The 26,569-nt window shown below is 42.7% G+C and overlaps 1 protein-coding gene across 3 annotated transcripts in view; it reads right to left on the bottom strand.

The window, feature by feature from the left end:
- The window catches only part of LOC122787576 (apoptosis-inducing factor 3-like), a 1,199,414-nt gene extending 1,173,405 nt beyond the window's left edge, over positions 1-26,009 (bottom strand). For 2 of the 3 annotated variants that reach the window (XM_044054360.1, XM_044054361.1), the window contains exon 1: positions 25,406-26,009. The gene's annotated coding sequence lies outside the window, so the exon portion shown is untranslated. The remainder of the gene's footprint in view (positions 1-25,405) is intronic. The other variant, XM_044054359.1, reaches the window with a different exon arrangement.
- Positions 26,010-26,569: the final 560 nt, after the last annotated feature.

Below are 26,569 nucleotides of genomic sequence, written 5' to 3'. Positions count from 1 at the left end.
GATCAAAGAGTCAGTTCATCGAATGGCATTTCACAGAGAAAATGCCATTCACCATACCTGGTCTGTCTGTACTTGAACCCAGACTGTAAAAGTAGCAGACTCCGAATCCAGCTCCAGAAAAGTGACAAGTGCAGTACCTCAGGGTTCAGTCCGGGGACCACTCTTGTTTGGCATCTACTTCTCTGAAGTACAAGCCAACACTAAGGGACTCTGGCTAACAAAGTTTGAAGAACAAGCCAACACTAAGGGACTCTGGCTAACAAAGTTTGAAGATGACTGCAAACTGGGAGCCATTATTGAATCCCCAAATGATGTGGATATTCTACAAAAGGGCCTTACAGAAACAGATGCCTGGTGCCAGAGCCATGGGTTCAAGCTTAATGCCAAGAAATGTCTAGTTATCCCCTTTGGAAAAAAAACATGTACCCATGAACTACCACATAGGTGGTAGGACACTAAACATCGAAAGTGCGATGAGAGACTTAGGGACACAAGTGGACAGTGGTCTCACTTTCGATAACCACATTGCCACAACAGTCAGGAAATCCTATGTGGCACATCTCATCACGAAGGGCTTTTCATCCAGAAAAAAAAAAGAGAGAGGTCATTGTCCCACTGTACTCATCCCTCATTAGACCCACTATAGAGTATAATGCCCCATTTGGTATGTACCTCACAAGACATCTGCAACAGCTGGAAAGGCCACAGAAATACCTCACTAAAAGAATCACAGGCCTAAAGCAGATGCCATATGCTGACCATCTAAAAAAACTCCAGCTATACTCTTTAGCATATCATCTACTCAGAGGCGATCTCTGCTTAACATACAAGCCCCTGTCAAACCCTGAGCTGTTGGACATGCTCCACTTAAAGAAATCCCAATTCCTCAGAGCCACACGCTCCAGGGATCTAAACCTTATCATCACAATGAACAAAACATGCTGGAGGGATAGGTTCCGGACCCCGAGACTCCCCATACTCTGGAATAGACTGCCCATACATGTCAAGCAGAGCGCCTCATTGGCCCTCTTCAAAAGGAACCTTGATGACTGGATGGGAGATAGGAAATTCACCCCGGGGATCATGTCAGTCGCCCTGCTAGACAGGGGCCCAGAGAAGTAAATATTGTGGGAAGAAATTTCCAGGGAATTGTTATGGCTAGGCTTGCATAGGCCTCAGGGCCGATAGCCTAGTACCAACCTATGAACCTAACTATTATAGAAAGATTGCAGTATAGTGAAGATCAGAATATTTGCAGCTTTCCTCACTGTAGTGCGATCTCTGAATTGGCATATATAATTAGGGGTCTACTTGAGTTGACCGAGACGCCACTTCTCCGACACACAGAAGACCGAGACCAAACGACCAAAACCGAAGGTGATCGACAAGGTGAAATCCCGACAGCCGAAAGACCGACATGGGGAACGTGCGAGCACGACTAGGTAAGTGTGCGATAGTGAGGGATTTAGGGTTAGGGAGCGGAGAGGTAAGTGTGCGATAGTGAGGGATTTAGGGTTAGGGTGCAGGAAAGGTGAGTGTGCGGTAGTGTCGGACTTAGGGTTCGGGTAAGGTAAGTGTGTGATAGTGACGGAGTGTAGTTTAGGGGTGGGTTGAGTTAGGGTTAGGGTACGGGTAGGGTGAGTGTGCGATAGTGACAGGCTTTATGTTTTAGGGTGGGTTAAGTGAGTTAGGATTAGGGTGCGGGTAGGGTAAGTGTGCGGTAGTGTCGGACCTTAGGGTTAGGGTTAGTGGATATGTAATTGTGTAGTTTACGTTTTGTGTGTTGGTGTAATGGTGTTCGGTTTTGTGAGTTGTCAGTTGTTTGGTCTCGGTGTTTTGCGTGTCGGTGAACTGGCGTTTCGGTCAACTAAAGTAGACCCATAATTAGCGGGGGGGTTGTGTGTGTGGGGCACAGCCCCCCACAAAAGCAAGTTCAAGGTCTGCCATTTTCAGCCTTTAGGACATTCAACATTTAGATCCCTTGTTTTAACACTGAATGGTTCTTGCTGGCAATGATATTAACAATACTGACTTTCCCCCTACTATATTTAAAGTGCATCCCTCTTCTACTGTACCATCTTCCCAGAAGAACTCATCAGGTGTGTATTTTTGTAACCATCACATGTCATGTATGTTCTCTGTGTAACCCAATTGTCAACCCCCTTTATGTAGATTCCATGACCCATACACAGACAATAGCTAATGGTAAAGTCAGTATTATCTGTAACATCGCTTCGAGATATATGTATTATTTATTTATATCCAGTGTTTGATGTAAGCATGTTGTCCTGATTATGTCATGACTATTCTTTTAGCACATAAGCTATCTGTATCCTCCATTCACCTGTCCACTGATCATGATGTGGGATTGGATGGGTCTCAGTATGGTAGCATGGCCCCGAGCACACCAATCTGTGACATGGCAACAGTCCAGCCACGATGGTAACAGTTATGTGGATGTGGCTGCAGGCTCAGATGTGGAGGCAAACTTCTCCGCCATTCTGACAATAAGGGGAAATCAGATGGACAGGATGAGGCCTGTGAACAACAGACCCAAGTTGAGACTCTTGCTTAAGTTTTTTTTCAGTTCCACACAACACACTGATAACGGCCGTCAAGTAGACAGACAGGTGCAGATGGTGTGCATTGGCAGGTGTCCGCCTACTCCTACAGGCTAATGAACGTTCCCAGCAATGCCATGGCTTTGACATCTGTACACTTGCCCGTGCCACAAATCATGCTGCACACCAACTGGCTGTGATGCATGAAGTACAGGACTGCAGATACAGTGAGATGATGCTGTCACTGGCTGCTCAGAATGAAAGTATGCTATCTGTGCCACGGTCAATAGAATCCCTGGCTTCTACAGTACTACAGCAGTGCCACAGTACAAGCAGGATTGTGTGTGCCACAACCGTGCTTAGCCAACTGCCACATGGGAGAGGCAGGCCCTCTCTCAGCAGAGCCAACCTTGCCCATCGGGCAGCATCTGTGCTTCAACGTGCACAAACTTCCACAACTGGTCCATCTTCTGCAGGCCAGAGTCCTGACCAGTCAGGTTGCACTCATGCTCCTTCACCTCCACATACTGGTGTCACCCCCTCTGTCTCCTCTGTTGAGCAACCTGGGCCAAGTGTTTCTGGGCCAAGTGTTTCTGTATGTGGTAGGGGCAGATCAGACCACAGTGTCAGCCATAAATGTGGGTGCTCTAGACTGCATTAGGAGTAACACAGATAGCTGATCCACACTGTCTTGTACTGTCATTCTCACCCCATGGCGATAATTGCCGTGCAGGACACCGAATACCATCTGTGTTTGCTGACATGTCTGATACCATACAAGTCCATCAGTTCTACTAAACATTACAGACTCCATTTACTACATTAATTTGTCCATACTGTACAATATATTTTGCTTATAACAGTTTTGTATTATGTCCTGCATTGTTTACCTATTTGCAGCTTATTATAGTGGAGAAATAATGTGTTGCACTGATTTGTGTCCCCTATTTTGTGCCATACATTGATACAACCCAAGTCTGTATGCATACCTGTGTCAGCTGTGCTCTGAGTTGATGTTCATAATGATATATGTTATGAGTATGGTGTTACTTTCTGATGCACAGTGTTTATACCTAGTGGGTAATTGCCATTAGATGCAATCCATGCTGCTGTGGTGGGGCAACACCTTTAAATCGATTTTAATTTGTGTACTCATGTTCATGTGGCTTGTCATCAAAGTTGTGGATCAGATGCTGTAATTTTGCCTGGTTCTGCACTTGTGTTTGCACCCCATATTGCCTACTCCTGTCTCTTTTACCGCCTATGTCCTCCTGCTCCTCCTCCAATACCTGCGGGATCTCATCTTCAGACATCTGGAGGATCTTTGGATAGTTCACCCACACCTGGAAGACTGCCATGTGCTCTAGTCAGCATGATGTTATCTGTGCTGCCTTCTTGTGTATATTGCAGTGCATCCCCGATGTGTCCAGACATCTGAAACTAGTCTTCAGTACACCAAACACAAACACTATGTTGTTTCTGGTTGTTGTGTGCACTCTACTGTAGGCCTCCTCTGCAGGGTTAGCCATGGCTCAAATGGATAACCACAGTCACCTACCGTTGAGAGTAAATGCACATTTGATCAGTAAGGGTATTGTTTAGAGGGTTATCCATAACTTGCATCATAGCCATGTTCCTGTACTTGCCCAGCAGCAGTCCTTCAGGTATATCACCTCGATGGAATGCAACCTTCAGTCCACTTTCCCTCCAAATGACAGCAGCATGGACAATTCCAGGGTTTGTTGCTATTATGTTTGTTATGCTGCCATCTGCTGCACAGACAACCTAACAGTTCAGGGATGGCCAGCCCTTTCTGTTTATGTATCATACTGCTTCAGGGTGTATTAGTGTCTTGATCGGTATGTGTGCAATCTACTGCACTACGTAGAAGGGGGAAGTTTGCAGCGCTGTAAAACTGGTGCATTACAGTTCTCCACTCCATGGGGGTGGATGGAAAGTGAATGTACTCCTCCACATTGCTGCCAGGAATTTTGCCAAGATACGGCTGGCAACTGTTTTTGACACTCCCACAGCATCACCCATATCTCTCTGGAATGTTCCAGATGCAAGTACACTCAAGGTGAGACAGACTTTGTTTTTAAGGGGGGTGGGGTTTCATTACAAGGTACACAAATATTTGTGCGGTACACATGTTGCCGACAACCTACACCAGTTGTCTGTCTAGCCAGCATCTCTCAATTATTTGCTGATCTGACAACAGGTTTCTAGCTGTCTTCTAGGATGCACAGCCACTGACTCAATGCAGCCTGCTGCAGGTCATTAAATGCTGGTTTGAATTTTCATTGTCTTCTTTTCAGCACAGTTACGGAATATGCCAGAATCTGTAAAGTTAGCTTCGGTTCCTTGTCAGCCGTATAGCATACAATGAAAATTTTGGAAACAGAGTCAGCATCGCAGTTTGTTGCACTTTTGCATTGGGTAAGCCCAATGTGTTTTGGAAGAACCTAATAAATTCCATAAACATAGGGTACAAAAAGGGAACCAAAAGCAGACAGAAAACTAAGCCACAGTTTGAAAACTGAAGAATAAAGACTCAAATTCTGTTGGAAACTTATTAACAAGGGACAAGATAATGCAGTGGCAAGAGTCAAGAGAGGTATTTAATTCAGCACAAAGTGATTATTTAAAATATATGGGGCTTACAAGGCAACTTAAGGAACAGATATACATTGGTCAAGGATATGCTCAACCTGAACTGGGCAACTTTATATTAGAGACTAGGCAAGATAAACCAATCGATAAGGTATAAAAGACTAGGTATACATAATTCTAACTGAACAAGATAACAAGACAGGCAACTAGGATGAGGCAATACTGGGCTGCAAGACTAAATAAACATTATTGATAAAGACTGGACAGAGATTTGTTTGACTCCACAATAGGTCATCAGATCTGGAAAGTTTAGGATTGTTGCTTGGAAATATCTACATCGACAATTCTATCCTCCAGCAAGACTTCAGAGGATGTTCCCTTAGACAAAGGAGATTGTTGGAGATGCAATACCTAGGCGAGAGGTACTCAGGATCATATTTTTAGGAATATGAAAACCTACAAAAATATAAACAGGAGATACAAGAATTAAAGAACTGTAACAGATAGAGATGACTACACGCTCACTAAAGATGTGGTGTTAAGTTGGATTTGAAACTCACATCCCAGAAGCGAGTTCCCTCGCCTCTCTCCTATTGATAGCAGCCAGAAAAGGCATTACTAAAAATAGAAAGCTAAGGATGCACCCAAAGTGCCAGACATAAATCGCAAATCTCCATCATGTCAGAGCTTAGGGACATGGAACTGATAAAGGGAGACACAAGACAGACATCTGGTTAGTGCATGAAATAAATGGGACATTTGTTTATCATGAACAGGATCCTGGATGCTGACTAAAACAACCTGCAAGTAACAATAATCAAATCAATGAAATAGGCTCCTGCAGACTTTTGCAGAGGCAGAATTCAGACAATATATATTACAAGGTAGTTGATCCAGGAGGGGTGGAATTTGCATGTAAACAGTCTTGCTAACGTTTTGGTTTATCCTGTACTAATTATTGGGCACTTCACAAGCTTTGAAGACAACTGACATGAAACATAATGAAAGAAAACATATCCAACGTAACACTGAAGGTATACATTACAATAGCAGATGTATACAAGACACTTCACTGAAGATATGCCTGGTATTTTAACTTTACATACTAGCAGTCATGTGTTGTTGACTCACAGCAAGAGACTCCCTGGTTAGATTCTCAGCTGGGATGCCTTCTCTGTGGAGCCTACATGTCCTCCCTGTGTTCCCATGGGTTTCCTCCGGGTGCTCCAGTTTCTTCCCATATTCCAAAGACAGGAAATAGATGGATTGGGCACTCTAAATTGACCATAGGTGTGAATGTGCATGTGAGCGTGTGGTGTGGAAGAACTACAGTGGCACGGCTAGCCATCCAGCGATGTAAACCTTAATTCTAGATGATTGTCACTGTTGAAGTGACACCCCGACCCCATGTGCATAAATGAGAAAAAGGGGTTGTGGATGGATGCTACAACAACAATCCAGTGTTAAACTGAATGACATTTGTACAACTGTGAATGTTGGCCTTGGACTGTGTACTTATAGTGGATATAAAAAAAGTGTACACCCCCCTGTTAAAATGCCAGCTTTCTGTGATATTTTAAGACCACAGTAAATCATTTCAAAACCTTTCCCACCTTTAATGTGACCTACAACCTGTACAATTCAATTGAAAAACAAAACTGTTAGGGGAAAATATAAAAAATAAAAAACATACAATAAACTAAAGTGTGCACACCCTTAAACTACTACTTTGTTGAAGCACCTTTTGATTTAAATTACAGAATTCATTCTTGGGAAGGAGTCAATCAGCATGTCACATCTTGACTTGACGATATTTGCCCACTCTTCCTTGTAAAAGCACTCCAAATCTGTCAGATTGCGAGGGCATCTCTTGTGCACAGCCCTCTTCAGGTCACCCCACAGATTTTCTACTGGATTTAGGTCTAGACTCTGACTGGGCCATTCCAAAACTTTAATTTTCCTCTGTTGAAGCCATTCTTTTGTTGATTTGGATGTGTGCTTTGAGTCATTGTCGTGTTGAAAGGTGAAATTCCTCTTCAGATTTCTAGCAGACGACTGAAGGTTTTGGGCCAAACGTGACTGGTATCTGGAACTGTTCATAATTCCCTCCACCTTGACTAAAGCCCCAGTTCCAGCTGAAGAAAAGCAACCTCAAAGCATGATACGGCCACCAGCATGCTTCACCGTGGGGATGGTGTTCTTTTGGTGATGCAAAGTGTTGTTGCGCCAAATGTACCTTCTGGAATTGTGGCCAAAACGTTCAACCTTGGTCTCAGACCATAACATTTCCCACATGCTTTTGGTAGACTATGTATTGTTTTACAAATTTTTGCCGGGCCTGGATGTTTTTGTGTGTAAGAAAAAGCTTCCGTCTTGCAACCCTACCCTATAGTCCAGGCATATGGAGAATAAGTATTAGTTTAAGGGTGGGCACACTTATGAACCAGCTTATTGTACGTTTTTTATATTTTTCCCCTAACAGATTTGCTTGTTTAATAAACTGAATTGTACAGGATATAGGTCACATTAAAGGTGGAAAAAATTTTAAAATGACAGTGTGATCTCTTTTTTCAGATCACAAAAAAATGGCATTTTAACAAGGGTGTGTACACTTCTGATATCCACTGTATGCATAAAAACTTACAAGTAGAAAGAGAACAAAAATTAAACCTTTTGTTAAGAAAGGACCCAATCACCAACATATTATAAAGTGCACCGTCGTGCACCATGCAAGAGTACTGCACTGGCCATGAACTTAAGCTTACAATAAAAGTGTATGGGGGAGAAGACATTACATCTATGTGATATGGAATGGCATATCTCTAGCGGCATACACACAGCTTGCATTCCTGAGAATTTTCTGAAAAATAAACTTAAAAAGCATAAACAAAAATATTTTGTGAATGGTAAAAACTATGAAAACTGCACAAATAGCAATGTTATCAGTAAGTATTCCTTACATTGATAATAGTGTATTCATAGTCTGTCCATAAATACTATAATATAATGCATACAAACATGAAATTATATAATTTTGCTAAACTTTCACAAAAATTCTCACATCTTGGAAACTACAACCCAGAAATATACTGTTACAACACTTTTGTGTTAACTACACATAAGCTTTCACATGAAAGCAAAAAATTCCTCTAGGAATGCACATTTGAGATATTTACAGCAATATGAAAACATATGCTTGACTGTATAATTAGCAATAAAATAAACACTGAATGTCTAAAGATATGCAACTTACAGTGCAAATATCAAAGACAGGTTTTACCTGATGTCATCCAACATTTTGTTAAATAACTTGTTTTTTGAAGTACATAAGGAAATATTGTTTATTTTTATAATTACTAGCAGATAACTAGAAATATCTCGGGTGCAGTGAGACATAAATTGACATCAACACTAAATTTTTCCGTCTCCCAGCATGGCTTATTACACCATACCACAACAACATGTAGGGCTCTCAGTTATGAGAACATGAGCACAGACATGAAAATATGAATAAGTGACCAAATGTGATTAAATTTCTCTACTGCAGCAAATCCTAGACGAATAGCATTAATGTCATTTTGTTAATAACTTGTTACACTAATACTGCCTATTATAAGATGGCAAATTGCTTAGTTAAAGATAGACCAAAAAAGGTCTGGACACTATGGGAGTGAACTGAAAATTTACAAAAATGGTGTTTTAGGTTTAAATTAATTAACAGAGACTGAAAGGAGATATTCTAAAATAATCATTAAAAAAATATAATAATAATAATAATAGTACATCTGGCAGCAGTATGAGCACAGAAGTGCTTTTCACATCACCACTGACAATGACCTGCTTAAAATTTCTTCAAGATGTCAACAGCTGCTAGCAAGTCTCAGACCATGTTCCAGGGAAACAACTGTGTGGCAGATGCCCAGTCTAATCAGGTATCGAAGATGACACGAGCGTGCAGATACAAGCAATAACAACTAGCAAACTAATTACTTCCCAAAGGAGAGAGAGATCCTCAGAGAAGCAACTAAACAAAATGCAAACTTGCATACGACATGTAGCTATGTTCGTGATGGGTGGCCAAGTTAACACAGACAATAAATTCATTGTTTGCGATGACTTACTGTGAGAGATCTTTTGTCAGAATGAGTCTCTCATTGTAGCAAGAGAAAACTGTGGTGCCAACTTCAAAAAGTAGAAAGTCTTGCGATAAACCCTTGAAGGACTTTAAGATTTGACAAAATGCAGAAGGTTAAAAATGTCTGTGAGGCCAAATATCAGTGCTGACACAACAGAGCTTCTGTGATATTGCCACTTCTTTGTGTAGGTCTGTGTTTTAGTACAGGACAAGCTTTGACTGTCTGTTGACAAAATGGCCAAGCCAAAGAACTGTAGACTTGTGTGGACAAAACGCATACTCAGTAGTAGTGGACAGCTACACAAGGGAAAGTCATTGACCAAGTCATTGCCCATTTTAAGATACTGTTCTCTAGATGGGGGATACCCATCGAAATGGTCACTGCCAATGGAACTCCATTCATGTTCTCAGAGTTTCAACATCTTGCAGAATAGGTTTACAGATACAAGTCCACAATCTATAAGCACATGGTGCTACACTGAAAGCAGTACAAACAGCAAAGAAAATTTTTAACCACACAAATACACACCTACCTCTTTTGTCCTATACAATAACATGCATACAGACTTGTAGATGCTGTGATACACCAGCAAGGATATGCAGAGAAGCAGCGACAGTATACAACCTTTGCAGAATTTTCTAATAACTTGTACACCCAGTTCCAGCAATGAGATCATAGACAAAGGAAGCACCCAGGATTTGTTCAAAATTGGTGGTCAAGGACACCACATATACAAATGCCGTAGATGTACCAAACTTGCTGGCTGACAGATTCAGTGAAAACTTTACCCCTCTGTCCCCCATCAGTAAATAAGGACATCCCCAGTACCTGCCCCCTCCCCCTTATATCTAGGGAACAGGTCATCACTGCTCTCTCAAAGGGAAAAAAATACGGCCTCCATGGGACCCAATAACATCCCAGGCTGCATCCTACATGAACTCAGGCAAAAATTTGCAGTACCATTAGGTACCCTATTCAAACAAAGCCTGAGTACTGACTTCATCCCAGCTGAGTGGAGGACAGCCACTGTCATCCTTTTACACGAAAAAGTGGAGCGTCCACTGAACCTGGAAACTACAGACCAATTACCCTAACTAGCCTGATCTGCAAGGCCATGGAACGAATTATGGACCTCATTAACAAGGACAGTGGCAATCTCCACACACTTGATCCCACACAGTTTGGCTTCATCAAGGGAAGGTCATGTCTGCTAAATTTAGTCATCTTCTTTGAGACGGTCACCAAAGCCATGTAGGAGGAGAAGACCATGCGCACCACCTACCTTGACCTGGCGGAAGCCTTTGACACTATTCCCCACTCGGGCATAATAGACTCTCAACTAGGCATCAATCCATACGTTACCAAATGGGCAGCAAATTGGCTCACTTATAGAACCCACGTAGTCAAAATAGGGGAAGCCACCTCATGCAGTAGACCCATAACAAGCGGCGTACCCAGGGTTTGGTCTTGGGGCCTCTTGAGAGATACTTTTGAGGTGCAGGCCAAATCCAGTGGGCTATGGTTGACCATGTTTGCAGATCACTGCAAGCTGGGTGTTGTCATCATTTCTCCTAATGATGTGGACATCCTCAAAGAGGGTCCCACTCAGACAAATGACTGGTGCCAGAAACATGGCCTCAAGCTGAATACCAAAAAATGCATCATCATTGCCTGTGGGGAGAGTGACATCCCCACAAATTATCACATTAATAACATCTTAAGCACTCATCTGTAAGGGATTTGGGCACCCAGTTTGACAGCTACCTGATTTTGACCGCCATCTGGCTTCTGTTGTATGGAAAGCCTTCTATGTGGCCCACCTCATAAGAAAGGGCATCTCATCCAGTGAAAGTCATGACATCCCTGTATTCTTCCCTTATAAGGCCCATTGAGTACAACACCCTTTCGGCATGTACCTCGCAAAGCACATACAGCAGCTGGAGAGACCACAGAGGTTCCTCACCAGGAGAATCCAGGGCCTCAAACATCTACCATACACAGGCTAAAAGCCCTATTCCTCTACTCAGTTTCATACAGACTCCTCAGAGGTGACCTTTGTCTGGCATACAAGGCTATCATGGACCTCACCTTGATGGGACTGCTGCATACCCGCAAGACAAGCTCCACTCAAGTAACCTGCATGCGTGGCCTCAACCTGGTCTATTACATCAATAAGACTTTTTGGCGGGACAGATTTGTATCCCAGAGACTACCCCCTCTATGGAATCAAATCCCTCTCCACATCAAGCAGAGTACCTCTTTACCCCTTTTTAAGCGCAACCTGGATAACTGGGTGGGAAACAGAAAATAGGCCCCACAGGGGCATCCGGTGCTGACTTGTCTAAACATGGGCTAAATTCTTGGCTAGACTTACAAGGGCCTCAGGGTCAATAGCCTAGTAACCTCCTTTGATCTTATGTATTGCGTTAAGTCCCACCCAACTAATGTTGGGCTGGCAGCCCACCATCCCAATGCTTGACACAAAACTGTTGCCCGAAATTAATTTATAGTATACTGTGGAACAAAATGCCTTAAAGGCCAAAGCTAGCATACATTATTTTTTTGAATGGCAAAAGACTCTGGTTACATGGGGAAGAGATGAAAACAACAGTGTGATTGGTACCAACCACAGAACCTAGACTGCATGTAATCCAAACAGATGGGGAACTGTATTAAGATGAAAGAGGACACAGACAACCATTCCTGCACATAGCTGGCCTTAGGCACAGGCCAACTAGGTGGCAGCCTAGGGCGCCACTGTAGCAGGGACACTTTTCTAGAATTTGGTGTAGGCAGACCAGGATGGGGGCACCGTGGTGCCCTTTTGTCTAGGGCAACAGCTGACCCAAGGCCGCTCCTGTTCCTGCAATATCCAAACTGACTAGGCAGCCGCTACAGCAAGATAAGCAAGTGCCATAACCAGAAGAATCTGAAGATGTGAAACATTCGCTGTCAATGTCTTCAAAGCCTAATGACCAGACTAATTGCATTCTACCCAAGACAGACATACTGGCTGGACCTACCATTACACATAACAGACAAGTTTCAAGAGTCACATAACCAAATTGTGACTTATTTTAAATGACAAGATCCTCCCCACTCACAGGCTGTGACAGCTCCTTCATGTGGGTGTGAGATGAGGCTGCCACTGAGGTAAAGTCTTCTGTGATGGCTACAGGACAGATTAGTAACAAAAATTAGTAGAACAGGAAATACTTAGAAACTGTGAAAGCCTAAAGATGTTCTGTGTTAGTGCTAAGAGTAAATTATTATCCAGTAATAATCAAATACTTTGATACTGCAAGTTTTCAAAATGGAAAAGTTTAATAAAAATGAACATAAAAAGTATGTGCATGCAGCAGGCTACATCCAAACAGAATTTCACTCTGTTACTCCCACTCCTTTCGAGAAGAATGCAGTGATATTAGAAAAACATGAACATTAGTTCAAGCAATGACAGACTGGCTATGCTTGCCTAAGACCTAAAGAGAATTTACATAGAATACACGGGGCAGAATCAAAGCTAGTTGCCATTACTGTTTAATGGCTTTGTAATGCATGAAATGATGCGGTTACACTTCAATATTGGCTAAAAAAACAACCTAGTTGAACACTAACACCAGGATCCGATTATTAGAAGTTAACGATTCACCTGATGTAAATTTTCATTTTATCCTTGATGTATGGGTTCAGTTCCAATATCAGAAACTACTCAGCTGTTAATACAGCATGCACAAGCAAAAACATTCGAGCTTCACCTCTACCCAGAATCCCTCTCCTCCAGTTACCGTAGCTCTCATTTACCACTTTTCCAGATGCGTTGTCAGATTGCTCAAGTTTCCATCATTTCTTAGGTAAACCTTTCCAATTTCTTCCAGTTTTCTCTAACTTTTTTCTCCGTTATTTTTTTTTCATTGTGATCGCCTCTTTCTATACACTTTGGTGTACTCCGTTAACTATCATTGATATTTTCCTTCCTTCTCCTATATATATATATATATATATATATATATATATATATATATATATATATATAAAAATCTGTCTCTGTCCTTCCTTCTCAATTTGTTGTGTTTTCCTCCTCTCCTTGCATGATTTGTTGCGTTTTCCTCCTCTCCTTGCATGAGTGAGTGAGTGAGCAGGCAAGCCTTCCTGTCTGTGTTTCGCGATATGGCTGAAAAGCTAAAGTCCCTTCTGGCTTTAAAAAAAATGCTAGAAGTGCAGCCACAAGATTCCTTTATCCAACTTGCACTTACTTTTCATACACTGTTTGGGTCCTGTACACTTGCAGGAGGACTGCAGTATCTGCCATGGGTTCAGCCACAGAGCCCTTGCTGAGAGAAGAAATAAACTAATTTTGAAGGGTTTGATCCTCTCTGCCTTTAAACAGACCATATCTGCGACAGATAAGAGTAAGACAGATATTTCTTTCCCTTCTTCCTCCACTTCCTTGCAGATGGGTAAAAAGGAGTTTGTCAGTTCCGACTTCCCCATCAGCACCGACATCTAAGAAACTGGAATCCTCAATTCCAAAAGGCACCTCAGAACTAGAGATCGCTGGCTCCAAGTCTTCAGTTCTGGGAATATCCCCAGCACCTACCACAGCCACTATACAAAGCCTTAAGATAACGAAGGCTTCAGCACAGTAGAGTTTACTTGCTACTTTGACAGCACCGATCATGTTGGCACAGACTACGGAAGCTGAACAGGAAGTCTTACCCAGGACTATTTACTACTAGTCTATCGACCCCTTTGTGGGTTAGCTGCCATATGTTTTTCTTCAGAGACCAAAATATTCCTCCCTGTCATCAATCCACTCCAGTAAAAGCCTTACAGAGCTGGATGAGGAGAGACTTGTGAATAAAATGTTGTGGGTGAGAGGACATAAGGACTCCCCCTTCAGCTCCGACCCCTTTGGGTCAAGGAACAGAGCATTCATTCAACCCTTTAACCACTCACAGGGTCATAGGTGTTTACTAGGCTAACAAATATAAGGGCCTTTTTAAGCATAGCCATGCATTTCAAATCTCTGACAAGTTCCGATACCCTTGATAAGTGTAAGCATGGGCCTGGGGGATTAACCATTTACAGGTTACCTGTTCCCAGAGATACAGGTGCCAAACCAAGGACGAATTTCCAATTTCTCATTCAATTGTCCAAGTTGCACTTGAATTGGGTTATGGAAGAACTCTGCTTCATATGGATGGGGAGCCTGTTCCCTAGACAGCGTAGTCTCTGGGATACATAGCTAGCTCACCAGCAGGTCCTACATTCAAGTCTTTAGAATGGATAATTCTGGTGGTTTGTTTTGTGAATATACAGGAGGTCCATCAGAGTGGGGTCTGACAACGCCCTATATGCCAGGCCTAGACCTCCCCTCAAAAGCCTGTAGGAGACAGAATATAGGGATAGGGCCTTAAGGCAGTCTGCATAGGACATATTACTTTTGCCCTGTATTCTTTTAGGGAGGAACCTCTGTGGATGTTCCAATTGTTGGATATGCCTGGTTAGGTACATACCAAAGGGGCATTGCACTCAATGAGAGGTCTGATGAATGCCAAATACAGTGTAACAATGACTTCCATGGACTTAGATGCCATACCTTTGTTTACAAAAGTTGCACAACTTAGAATGATTTACTCACCCTGCGGACACGTGAGATTAAGGGATAGATGTTATGTGTGTCCCCAAGTCCCTGACAACTGGGTCAACTCACCCTGCGGACACGTGAGATTAAGGGATAGATGTTATGTGTGTCCCCAAGTCCCTGACGACTGGGTCAACTCACCCTGCGGACACGTGAGATTAAGGGATAGATGTTATGTGTGTCCCCAAGTCCCTGACAACTGGGTCAACTCTAAGGTGTGTGTTGTCAATATGATAGTTACCAGGGATGGATGATTTCCCCAAAGGATACCATTATGCATTTCTTGGCATTTAGTTTTAGTCCATAGCTCTGACACCAGTTGTTTGTCTGTGTCAGCCCCTCCTGGAAAACATTTATGTCAGTGTGAGATTCAATGACAGCTCCTAATTTGCATTCATCCGCAAATTTAGTAAGCCAGAGACCACGGACATCGGCCTTGACTTCTGAGAAGTAAATGCCAAAAAGGAGTGGTCCAAAGACTGATCCCTGAGGCACTCTACTTGTGACTGGCCTCTCTGTAAAGGTTGACTCCCCAATTCTAACTTCTTGGGTCCTGTCTGCGAGTCAGTTGGCTATCCACCAGGTGACATACAGGTTAGTACCCAAGCTCTTGAGTTTGTCAACAATGCCCAAGTGGGGTATTGTGTCAAATGCATTGGCCAGGTCAAAGTAGGCAGTGTGAATGGTTTTGCTCTCATCCATTGCTTTGGTGACCTTCTCAAAGAAGTCCACCAGGTTGAGTAGGCATGATCTGCCCTTGACGAAACCAAACTGGGTTGGGTCCAGTGTCTGGAGGTTTACTATACCTCTATTGATCATCTCCATGACAATTCTTTCCATGACTTTACTATAAGGCTAGTGAGACTTATGAGTCTGTAGTTTCTAGAGTTTGTAGATAGCCCACCTTTGTTGCCAAGGGATGACTGTTGCCTTTCTCCATTCATGAGGCACAAAGCCTGTTTGGAGGCTACAGTTAAACAGTAATTCCAGGAGGCTCCAATAGGTCCTGTTTCATGCTATTTAGAAGGCATCCTCGGATATTGTCTGGGCCCACTGATGCAGCATTCTTGGTCTTAAGAGAGAGCATTAAGGACCTGTTCCCCTAGTGATAGTAGGGGGAGTTACATTTGATGATATTTCTTGAGGGAAGGTTGAGGGAGAGAGACAGGAGTAAAGTTGGAACTTAATTTATCAGCCAGGAGGTTTGCTGCATTTTCTGGCTCAGTATAGGTAGCTTGTTTTTACAATGAGCTCTGCACACAATTGTGTATTGCCTTTGAGGTTGTGGACATAGATAAAGAATGCTTGGTGGGTGTCCTTGGTCTGGAAGGACAAACTTACCTCAAATTTGGCTTTAGAAGACTTCATTTGTCTTCTGAGTTGTTTGTTTAGTTCGGTGAGAGTGCTTTTATCCTGTTGGGTGCTGCACCTCCTCATTTTTGCTATGATTTTCTTCCTCCTGTTATACAGCTGACTGATTTTGTGATTCCACCAGGGTGGCTTATTTTTGAGTTAGAAGAACTTCCTGGTGGGTACAGCTGCTTCTGTGTAGCTATTAACATGCTTGTACAGGGTTTCTGAGAACAGTTCTGCATAGGCAGAAGTGTTCTCAGGGTTTATGGGGACTTGACATTTTGCCAGGTTCTCACTTAATAGCAGGAGGTTAGCCTTAGAATAGTTCCTGAACATTCCAGGTTTAGCTAGGGGTCCAAGTTTTATTTTTACTTCAAAGGAAACAATTCTGTGGCCTGACCTCACCAGGGAAGATATTAGGTGTACAGCAGTCTCCCATATTAGTGAGGATGAGATCCAGTATGGTTGCACCGCTGGTTGGTGTACTATCTGGTCCAGGGAGTTTGTGTTTACAAAATCCAGGACTCTCTGTGCATGCATGTTTGGTGTCATATAGGATTCCCAGTTAATAGTGGGGTAATTAAAGTCACCCATGAGGGTCTATATTAAATCATCTAATGCTTAAAGCGAACAATGATTTATCGACCCCATGTATGCAAAAGCTTACTGCGGTAGTGTTGTCGCCTCACAGTAAGATGCTGTCCGGTTCGATTCTCAGCTAGAGCGTCTTCTGCGTGGAGACATGCATGAATGGGCGTTCCTTCGTTGAAGGTTGTGCGTCAGGGCTGGTAACTCAGTACGTAAAAATCAACTACCAATCATTAACGGACCGGAGTTTCTCTGCGGCGACCCCTAACCGGGAAAAGCCGAAAGACACAAACATGTATGCAAAAGCTTACAAACTCTAACGCTTAGAACAGCGATTTTTTTCCAAGGGAAAAAAATCACTGTTCCAAAAAAGAAAATAAACCCCCCCCACTTCCGGCCTACTTAAGTATACCAACTCCGAGATCTCACTACAGTGACGAAAATGGCAAAGTAACAGACACGGCTAAGCGATTTCTTTCCCAGGGAAAGAATTTGTTATATGCCACTTCGTCATTTTGCATTTTCAGGTTCGACCACAATGCATTCGAAAGAATGCGTCTTCGGTCATCTACTAGGAACCCACCCATGAATATGGTATTGGGTTGGATGGTTAGCATTTCTAATAAGTTTAAATACATGGTCCTCCTCTGAGGTTTCACAGTTCCGAGTCTTCCAGCAGTGACTGTATCAATTCTGGAGATCCCCCTTTCTTCAGAACTGGTCATTACCCTGAGCGCTTTAGTGATTTCAGAACCGAAGACCTCCCAGGGCCGTATCTGTACTGTCGGTTCCGGGGAGCATGAGTCGACTCGAGTTTTTTTCTGAGCTGCCCCCGCATATCAGAGTGTTGGCTTGGATCAGTTCAGCCCTGGATTCTATTTCGGGGGTGGTCTTTTCGGAGCGGGGGGGGGTGACCTCGTTTCCAAGGCAGTCTTAGTTCCTGGCTCCCTCCCCCTCTTTGGGGGGGGGGGTCCATCCTTCAAGTCACTGGAGACAGCCCTGTCTCTTGCAGTGACTCAGTCAATCCCTTTCTCCTCAGAACAGATCCTCTGACTCATTTATTTGACCAGTCTTTTCACTGGGGCAATGAGCACCAAAGTCTCGGGTTTCTCAGGCACAGGTTCTGTCACCTTCTGATACCTCCCCAGATTATCCCAGTGAGGAGGTTCCTCAGAAGAAGTGCAACAGGAAGCACTTGGATTCCCCACAGGAATTGGTCACTGAAGATACTGATTTTGGTGAGTGGAAGGGTCCCAAAGGTCACCTCCTGAAGATGTCTCCTTCAGGGACATCCTAAAAATTTTGAAACAGAGGGGTGACTGGAAGTTCCAAAACCCTTCCTCACAGGAATCAGTTTACCTGCAAACTTTCAGTGCTCAGCCTTCTACCTCTTGGGTGACCCCGCCCACTGATGAACTCACCCAGATGATTTCTCAGCTGGCGGGGAAGGCTCCAGACACCACTGAACCCATCCTAAGAGTCCGGACAAAATTTTATCTGCACTGGAGGATAAGCAGTTCTGGGTTAAAGATATGACAGTGGATGCCACTGCTGTAGTGGCAGCCATGAAAAAGGAACTCACTGAGGGAGAGTTCATCTATCCAGCTTCGCCAACCTTCGCCCCAAGGTCTTTGAATTTCATAGCACAGTTCACAACACTTCAAAGTGGTCTGACCAAGGAGTTATTAGATACTCTGGTAGAAGCTGTTACTGAGAGACTCCAAGAGAAAGTTTTCTCCCAGTTAGCCACCCTGGAGTCTCTCTCTAACTCATCCATGAGGCTCACTGCGTTTACAGCCGAAGAGACCTCCAGCGCAGTGGGTTCAGGCATAGCCAGAATAGCCATAAGGATACACACCTGGATGTGCCTATGTGACTTTACGGAGCCATTTAAATCTTCATTTGTCAATGCACCCTTTGATAGATCATCCTTGTTTGCCCCAAAAGTAACAGCCCTTACCCAGGTATGAGAGGGATGATAAGACCCTTTTTGCTGTGGGCGTACCTTTTTCCACCCCCCACCCCCCCCCAAATATTTTTTTTCTAGGAATCAGAGAAGTGGTGGAAAGATGTGGTTCAAAAATTCCCCAAGGGCTTTTCCAGGACATATGTGGAGAAAATTCCCCCAGGGGAAGGGGGGGACCACAATGGAAGATGCCACCCATGCAGAGGTGGTCCGCAGAACCAGGGCTTCAGGGATTCCTTCCTAAGCCCTTTCAGTGTTCCTGAAAGGAGGTCTGATTGTCTTCCTCTGAAGGCAGTTGGGGGACACTTATTCTTGCACCCAAATGCCTGGCTAAACATGACAACAGATTCTTGGGTCCAACAGATCATATCCAGAGGTTATACCATATCCTTTTTCCATCTTCCCACTGAATGCACGAAAAAAAAAAAATCAACATTGTTCCACCCAGTCAGAGAAAACCAGCAGTTCTAGAGATTCAAAAACTGCTAAACAAGAGTCATCCAAGTCCCACCAGACCAGAGAGGATCCAGATTTTACTCAAGATTCTTTTTGGTGCCAAAAAAGACAAAGGGGCTGGATACCAATTTTGGATCTCAGTGTGTTGAACAGATCAGTTTGACAAATAAAATGGTGGATGGTCATTCTTCCATTTTTAGGAAAAGACAACTGGATGTGCTCGAGAGATGTTCAGGTTGCGTATTACCATATAAAAATGGACAAACTTCAGAAGTTCCTCCGCTTCTGGTTGGGAGCCATTCATTACCAATTCAGAGAGCTGTCCTTTGGTCTCACCACATCTCCCAGTGTTTACCAATGTATGATAGTAGTAGCAGCTCACTTGAGACTGCAGGGATACCGGGTGTTCCCATAACTGGACAACTGGCTCATTACCGCTCCTACCAGACATCACTTGATAGAAGAAAGGGATTACACTCTCAACACCTGTACATACCTAGGAATTACTGTAAATCACAAAAAATCTCAACTGACTCCAACTCAGAGTTTATAGGGGCACTTCTAAATACAACAACCATAGCATCCCTTCCTTCAGCGAGACTTCAAAGAATTATAACTCAGGTTCAGAAGATAATCCACAGAAAGAGGGTTGCTGCTTTACTAATTTTGCAAGCTCCAAGTTCGACGGAAGCATCAAATAACTCTAGCTCTCCTAGCCAGGTTCCACATGAGAATCCTTCAATGGCTGCTAGCATCTCAATGGTCTGTACTACACCAACGCATATCAGACCAGATTCTGATCACCAACCGTTACCTCTGAGGTACAGGCTAACATGGGAGGACTATGGCTGACCAAGTTCGCAGATGACTGCAAACTGGGTGCCATAATCGACTCGCCGACTGACACAAGCATCCTCCAAAAGGGTCTCACAGAGACGGATAACTGGTGCCAGAGCCATGACCTAAAGCTAAATGCCAAACAGTGCATAGTCATCCCCTTTGGGAAAAACAAAGTGCCCACAAATTACCACATAGGTGGTAATCCATTAAGTACGGAAGAAGTAATTAGGGATTTGGGGACCCAAGTAGATAGCAATCTCTCCTTTGATAATCACGTTGCCAAAGTGGTTAGAAAGACCTTCTATATAGCCCACCTTATCACAAAAGAGTTCACATCTAGATCAAGAGAGGGCATTGTGCCCCTCTACTCATCACTCATCAGGCCCATGATTGAATACAATGCCCCATTTGGGATGTACCTTACCAGACACCTGCAGCAACTGGAAAGACCCCAAAAGTACCTCACCAAGAGGATCAAGGGACTCAAACAGATGCCCTACGCAGTTAGGCTAAAGAAACTCCAGCTCTACTCAGTTACTTACCACCTACTCAGAGGCGATCTGTGCCTGACGTATAAAGCCATGTCCAACCCAGAATTAATGGACATGCTCCACCTCAGGAAATCCAAATCCCTTAGAGCTACACACTCCAGGGACTTAAACCTCAGCACAGAAATAAATAGGACATACTGGAGGGACAGATTCATACCCAGAGGCTCCCCTCACTCTGGAACAAAATCCCAATCCATGTTAGGCAGAGTCCCTCAATGACCCTCTTCAAGAGAGATCTTGACGAGTGGATAGGAGATCGTAGGTTTACCCCTGGGATCTCTTCTGTGTCCCTACTAGACAGAGTCACAGTAAACTAACCTCAAAAGGGCCATCTTCTGTGACCTACTATACAGAGGCACAGTCAACTAATCTAAAAGGGTGGCGAAAGCCAAACACACTCTGGCTAGGCTTATAAATGCCCTAGGGCAGATAGCCTAGTATCAACCTATGAACCTATAAGAAGATCTAATTTGGTGGACTCCTTCTGAACAAATTCTCCTCAACCACCTCTTTGTCCTTCTAGAGCCTACAGCCATAGTGACCAGACACACCTCCAAGATGGGGTGGGGGTGGGGGGGTATTTTCTGGGCAAGACTGTCCAAGGCACTTGGTCCTTAGAATCCACACTTCTAGCATTGCAGGCCTTTCTAACAGCTCCTTTCTAACAGCTCTTCCTCAGGGAACAATTACAATTCAAACAGAAAATATATCAATTGTTTGGTACATCAACAAACAGGGAGGAACCAAATCTTACCCCCTTTGTCGAAAAGCACTCAGAGTGTGGCAGTGGGTGATCTCTTCCAACCACTTTCTGATAGCAGTGCACATTCTGAGGAGTTCCAATGTGACTGCAGACAAACTGAGCAGATGTATCCTTCAGCCTCATAAGTGATCGCTCAATCCAGAAGTGGCAGAAAAGATTTTCCGTCAGTGGAATCTACCCAAGATCTAAGGTAGCTGGGGACCCTGTCCCATACCTTAAAGATAAAATGAAAATTGACAACATCAGATAAAGAAGTTACGTACTCACCATAACGTTCCATCTGTGTTGTCCATTTTCATTTATTCTTGACCACCCCTCCCTCCTTCTTCCCTGCCTTCTGAGAACTTTTTGGTGGAACAGATAATGTCCCTTTAAGTTAGTGACTTTTTTTAAGCTTAGCAGATATGTCTTCCCTTCAGGCTTCCTTTTCTACTATCCATATATACTTATTTTTTTGCTGCAAACTCGATCTGAGGTAATTGGGGGAGAGGGATTGTGGGTAGAGGTGAAGCTCAAGAGTTTTGGCTTACACGTGCTGTAGTAATGACGGAGTCATTTCCGATATCAGAACTGAACCCATACATCAAGGATAAATGAAAATGGACATCATAGATCGAACATTAATGGGAGTGCATAACTTCTTTTTAAGCACCCTTCTAAGCAATTTTACAGTGCTCTCCAAGGACTTTAGCGGCTTTCAAAGTCGGTGAAACACTTTGCACTTTTTTTTCTATTTTTTTTTTTTCCTGTATCCAGCAGTACTCGGATGACAAAGTTCCATGTACCACAAAGAATTATGATCAGGTCTCCGATCTTAACCCACCATTTAAGTGTTTTGACATGGACGTAAAGATTCACCTTTAGAGCTAATTTCTTGGGATCCATGCCTCAAACACATAATGCGGTTACAACTGGAGACCTGATCATAATCCTCTATATTTTAAATTTGTTTTTAGGGCACGAGCACTGGATATTTCAATTGACTAACAACAGTACAACTCTTCATATGATACAACAGAATATACATAAAACACAAAGAAAAAATAGCTATTGGTTATTTCTAACAACCCAGTTGTAACTCATTTGTCACTTCTTCCCTGGGTGTTGTGGGTAGGTGCCCCTCCCCCAACTAATGCAACCACCCACCAGTTGTGGGGAAGAGGGGCTAAGTTAAGTGCACCCCAATCTTGACACTGAAAACAGACTACATAGTAATTACTTATCTTTGCGCAAAGCACCACCCCCCAGTTGCAATAACAAAACATGTATTTTTTTTCAGAAGAGTAATACAACAATTTTCCCCCGAAAAATGCAAAGCAATACATACATTCTTTGATATAAAAACAACTTCTTCTTTCGGCTTTTCCCGGTTAGGGGTCGCCACAGCGGATCATCTGTCCGCTCATGACTGGCAGTGGAGTTTTACAGCCAGCCCGGCACAAATTTCCACAGAAGGCACACACACGCACACACACACACCTAGGGCCAATTTAGAGTGTCCAATCCACCTACTGCATGTCTTTGGGATGTGGGAGGAAACCGGAGCACCCAGAGGAAACCCACACGACCACAGGGAGGACATGGAGACTCCGCACAGAAGGCACCTCAGCCGAGAATCGAACCAGACAACATCTTGCTGGGAGGCGGCAACGCTAACCGCTGCACCACCGTGGCTGAAACAATCAGTAAAAAAATCAAGGGAGCGTAGCATTTATATGTGCAGTGTGTCTGTGGTACTGCTGGAAGAACAGCTTTTTATCACAGAAGTTTCAGCTGATGTGTAGCACAACGGTAATTCAAAACAATTAATAAAGTTATAAGTATGTCAAAAACTGTTGATACATTCATACATAAATACATATTTATGCTAATATAATAAATCCAAATATTTGCTAGACAGTCTACAACATGCAACATTTAAGGGTCTGAAAGACTAACAGTAGTAAGAAGAAAATGTCTAGTTGACTGTGAAGCTGATGATACTGTGTTATGCGTGTGTGTGTGTCTGTAGCCTGTATGGAAAACAAATCAAGTAAACTTACACGTAACAAATATAGTCTTCCAAGTGTTTGGTATACCTTTCAACTGTCCCCGATTTTCAGGGACGCCCCATATTTTGACTGACATTTTACCTCTGTCCCTCTTAGTCCCTCCTAAAACTGGTGCCTTTTTGAAGAAATGTGGTGAATTACACTTAATAAATAATGTCAATGTTTAAGACTTAAAGACTTCTTTTACTTCATAAAATGTGTACTAATTCACATTCTCTTACTCTGTCAAGGTCTTAAGTTAATAGTACTAATATTTTAAAAGTATCCCTGACTTTTTCTGGATTTGCCCCCGATTCTGTTGAAATTTGTCCCCGATTGGTTGAGAGTTATTTGGTGACAAGAAAATACAGCAAGCTACATGACTGACACTAAAAGCAATGTAAAGTATATTAAGAAAGTTAAAAATATCAGTGACAGACTCCCTTGTGGCAACACAGCTGAGCATTAGGGTATCCTTTGTACTCCACTAAATATTTTTTTTCTGAACATTAACTTGTAAAAGCAATGACAATTCTTTAAAGACTACCGCATACATTTGTAGACTAATTTTTTTACAGACAGGATTAAGCCTGGAATCCCTGAAAGCATTTTTAAAGTTATGGACATGCCGGACGACTTTGTTTTATAGCTACAGACTTGCCTCTCAAATGTATGGAATTTCACAGAATGCCCAGATTTTTTTTTTATTTCACTCCTGTTCTTACCCCCCCCCCCCAACTCTTTGCCTCCAAAACTGGTTACTTCTCTTCTTGCTTTAATCTTAGTAATATGATAAAATTTAAGAACTTTAATCTTTCTACACATACCCTAATTCTATCTAATGCATTTGTTTATTTATATTTAGTTTAACTTTTACCTGAATGTTTATAGTCAATATTTTTTAATGCCATTTTACTTTTCTCCTTTTACCAATGTTACCATAGTACTGTTACCTTATATGACTTTATTACACTTGTTTCCTTTTTTTTTTTACATTGTTGTTGCTTATGCTTGGAGCTTTTCTCCCAGGGCCTCTACTGAAAATGGACGTGTATCCAGTTAGACTAGCCCGGTCAACAAATGTAAAATAAATAAATAAATAAATAAATGTTGTATTTTGGTCTGCTTCTGGTAAACTTTGTGACTTTCTAGCAAATCACTGAGGACTGCACTCACTATTTCATATTCTTCAAAAACGCAGGGCAGTATAAAACCTATTAATCTGGCAAGTTTCCAAACATGCACTAGTAATTTTTAAAATTCTCCCCTTTTAATATACCAACTCCAAGATCGCACATTTAGGAAAAGGGAAAACTTCAAATGTTCCTATGGCCGTCGGTATGACAGGATGTCTCCGATTGTTGGATGGTGGGCGGGGTTTAGGCGGGACTTGCTACTGCGCATCCAGCGAGGTACTGCTGCACCAATACAAAGCCCCAAATTCTGCTATTCGGTTGACTTGCTCCTGTCCAACTACCAAGTTGTTTTACCTAGGAGAAAATATTGGATATAAAAACTACCCTCGTATGTTAAGGACTTGTTGGTATCTCCACACGGCCCTCACCTGAAGTAGCCCGAAAAAATAAACAAACAAAAAGAGAAACAATTTGCAGCGTTTTTCAACACTTAAAAAATAGATATTGATGATTTCCCTTCCCTGACAACTGTAACAATTTCACACTTTCGCAAACCTAAGATCGACCGGCGCAGTGCCTTCAACAGTTTACTAATCTTAACAGAGCAAGAATATTTACAATCAGTATGCATAATTTTATATTTATTTTTCAGAAAAACAACGCCTAGAATTACTAACTGGCTGTAATTCCTCACTGATGTAATCAGGCAAAGTTAAGAACTATACACTACCCACGCATTCGTCGTCCTCGTGAGAATGTTCTCACCTGAGTTTTACAGTTTTCCACTTGCTTGCCGAGTAAATTGAAGATGTGCCGGGAACTTGAGACACCCTGTTTTCTCAGCTTCAGCGTTTACTCAGCAACATTTAACACCTCGACAAGTACCTCTAGCAAACCACAATGGATGAAAGAACGAATAAACGTGCTGAACAGCAGCAAGTATCCAAGCAACAAAGCCACTCCAACAAATCCCTGGATAATAAAAGGTTAAGCGAAGTGGAAAACAGGACAATATTGAAACAGATACAATGTTGTGAAATGCATTTAGTGTCACTGCTGTAGTGTTGAATTTGCGTCATGAGCAGGATTAATATCAACGCACTCTCAATCCAGTTGTAACGCCCCTTTTTAAAAGCCTTGTTTTCCGTGTAAATTTAAATAGTCTAAAGGGCTGTCGAACCTCCTCCGTGAAGCCTGTATAAATCAGTTTTCAGTGGTCATTTTACTCATTTCTCCAAAATAACCTTCAGCCCTTTTCCTGCAGAAACAATGAGGTATTAGGCACTTAAGGAACAGTCCACAGTTGTGGGTTTGTCATTTACACGGTCAGCAAAGACAGTTGTAGGCTAAGAGCCACAACCATAGGTGTATTTTAGTTGTTTGCCAGTTACATAGCCATGAACTGACCAGTCACTCATTTTCTAGTTTTGAGAAGTATAACCGGCTCAGTCACTACAGCAGCAGGACACTCACCCTTCACCCGAGCTATGTGTGGACTTAACCATTATAAGGTAATAACCCTGTCCTTCTACAGGAGCTAGAATGTAAAGTTATGGTCCTTGGACAGGAGATGCCTGCTCTCTAAAGTAACTAGGGTGCATTAATAGGACCAAATTCAGGCTGAGCAAAGAAGCACCCACTCTGATGGTGTCACGAAAAATCCACCCACAGTGTCATTTTTACCTTAACCATTTTTTAAATGCAATGTCACGGTTTATTTATTTTTTGGTTCCCAGTGAGTGCGGAGACTTCTTTTTGTCTTCCAGACAGTTTCAGTTTGAGTATCACTACAGACTTTAACTTTTCTGCCTGCATGTTCGTTTGCACCGGTGCACAGACATTTAACACTTTCTAAAGACTGTATCACAATCGCCTTTTTTTTTTCTAAAATGCACTGTATCCCCATTTAACTGTGATCTTGCACACTTT

This window comes from Protopterus annectens, chromosome 13.part0, assembly GCF_019279795.1.
Source record: "Protopterus annectens isolate FY-2018-M chromosome 13.part0, PAN1.0, whole genome shotgun sequence".
Lineage (NCBI taxonomy): Eukaryota > Metazoa > Chordata > Ceratodontiformes > Protopteridae > Protopterus > Protopterus annectens.
The sequence above is the reverse complement of the archived record's forward strand: the minus strand, read 5'-3'. Positions and strand labels throughout refer to the sequence as shown.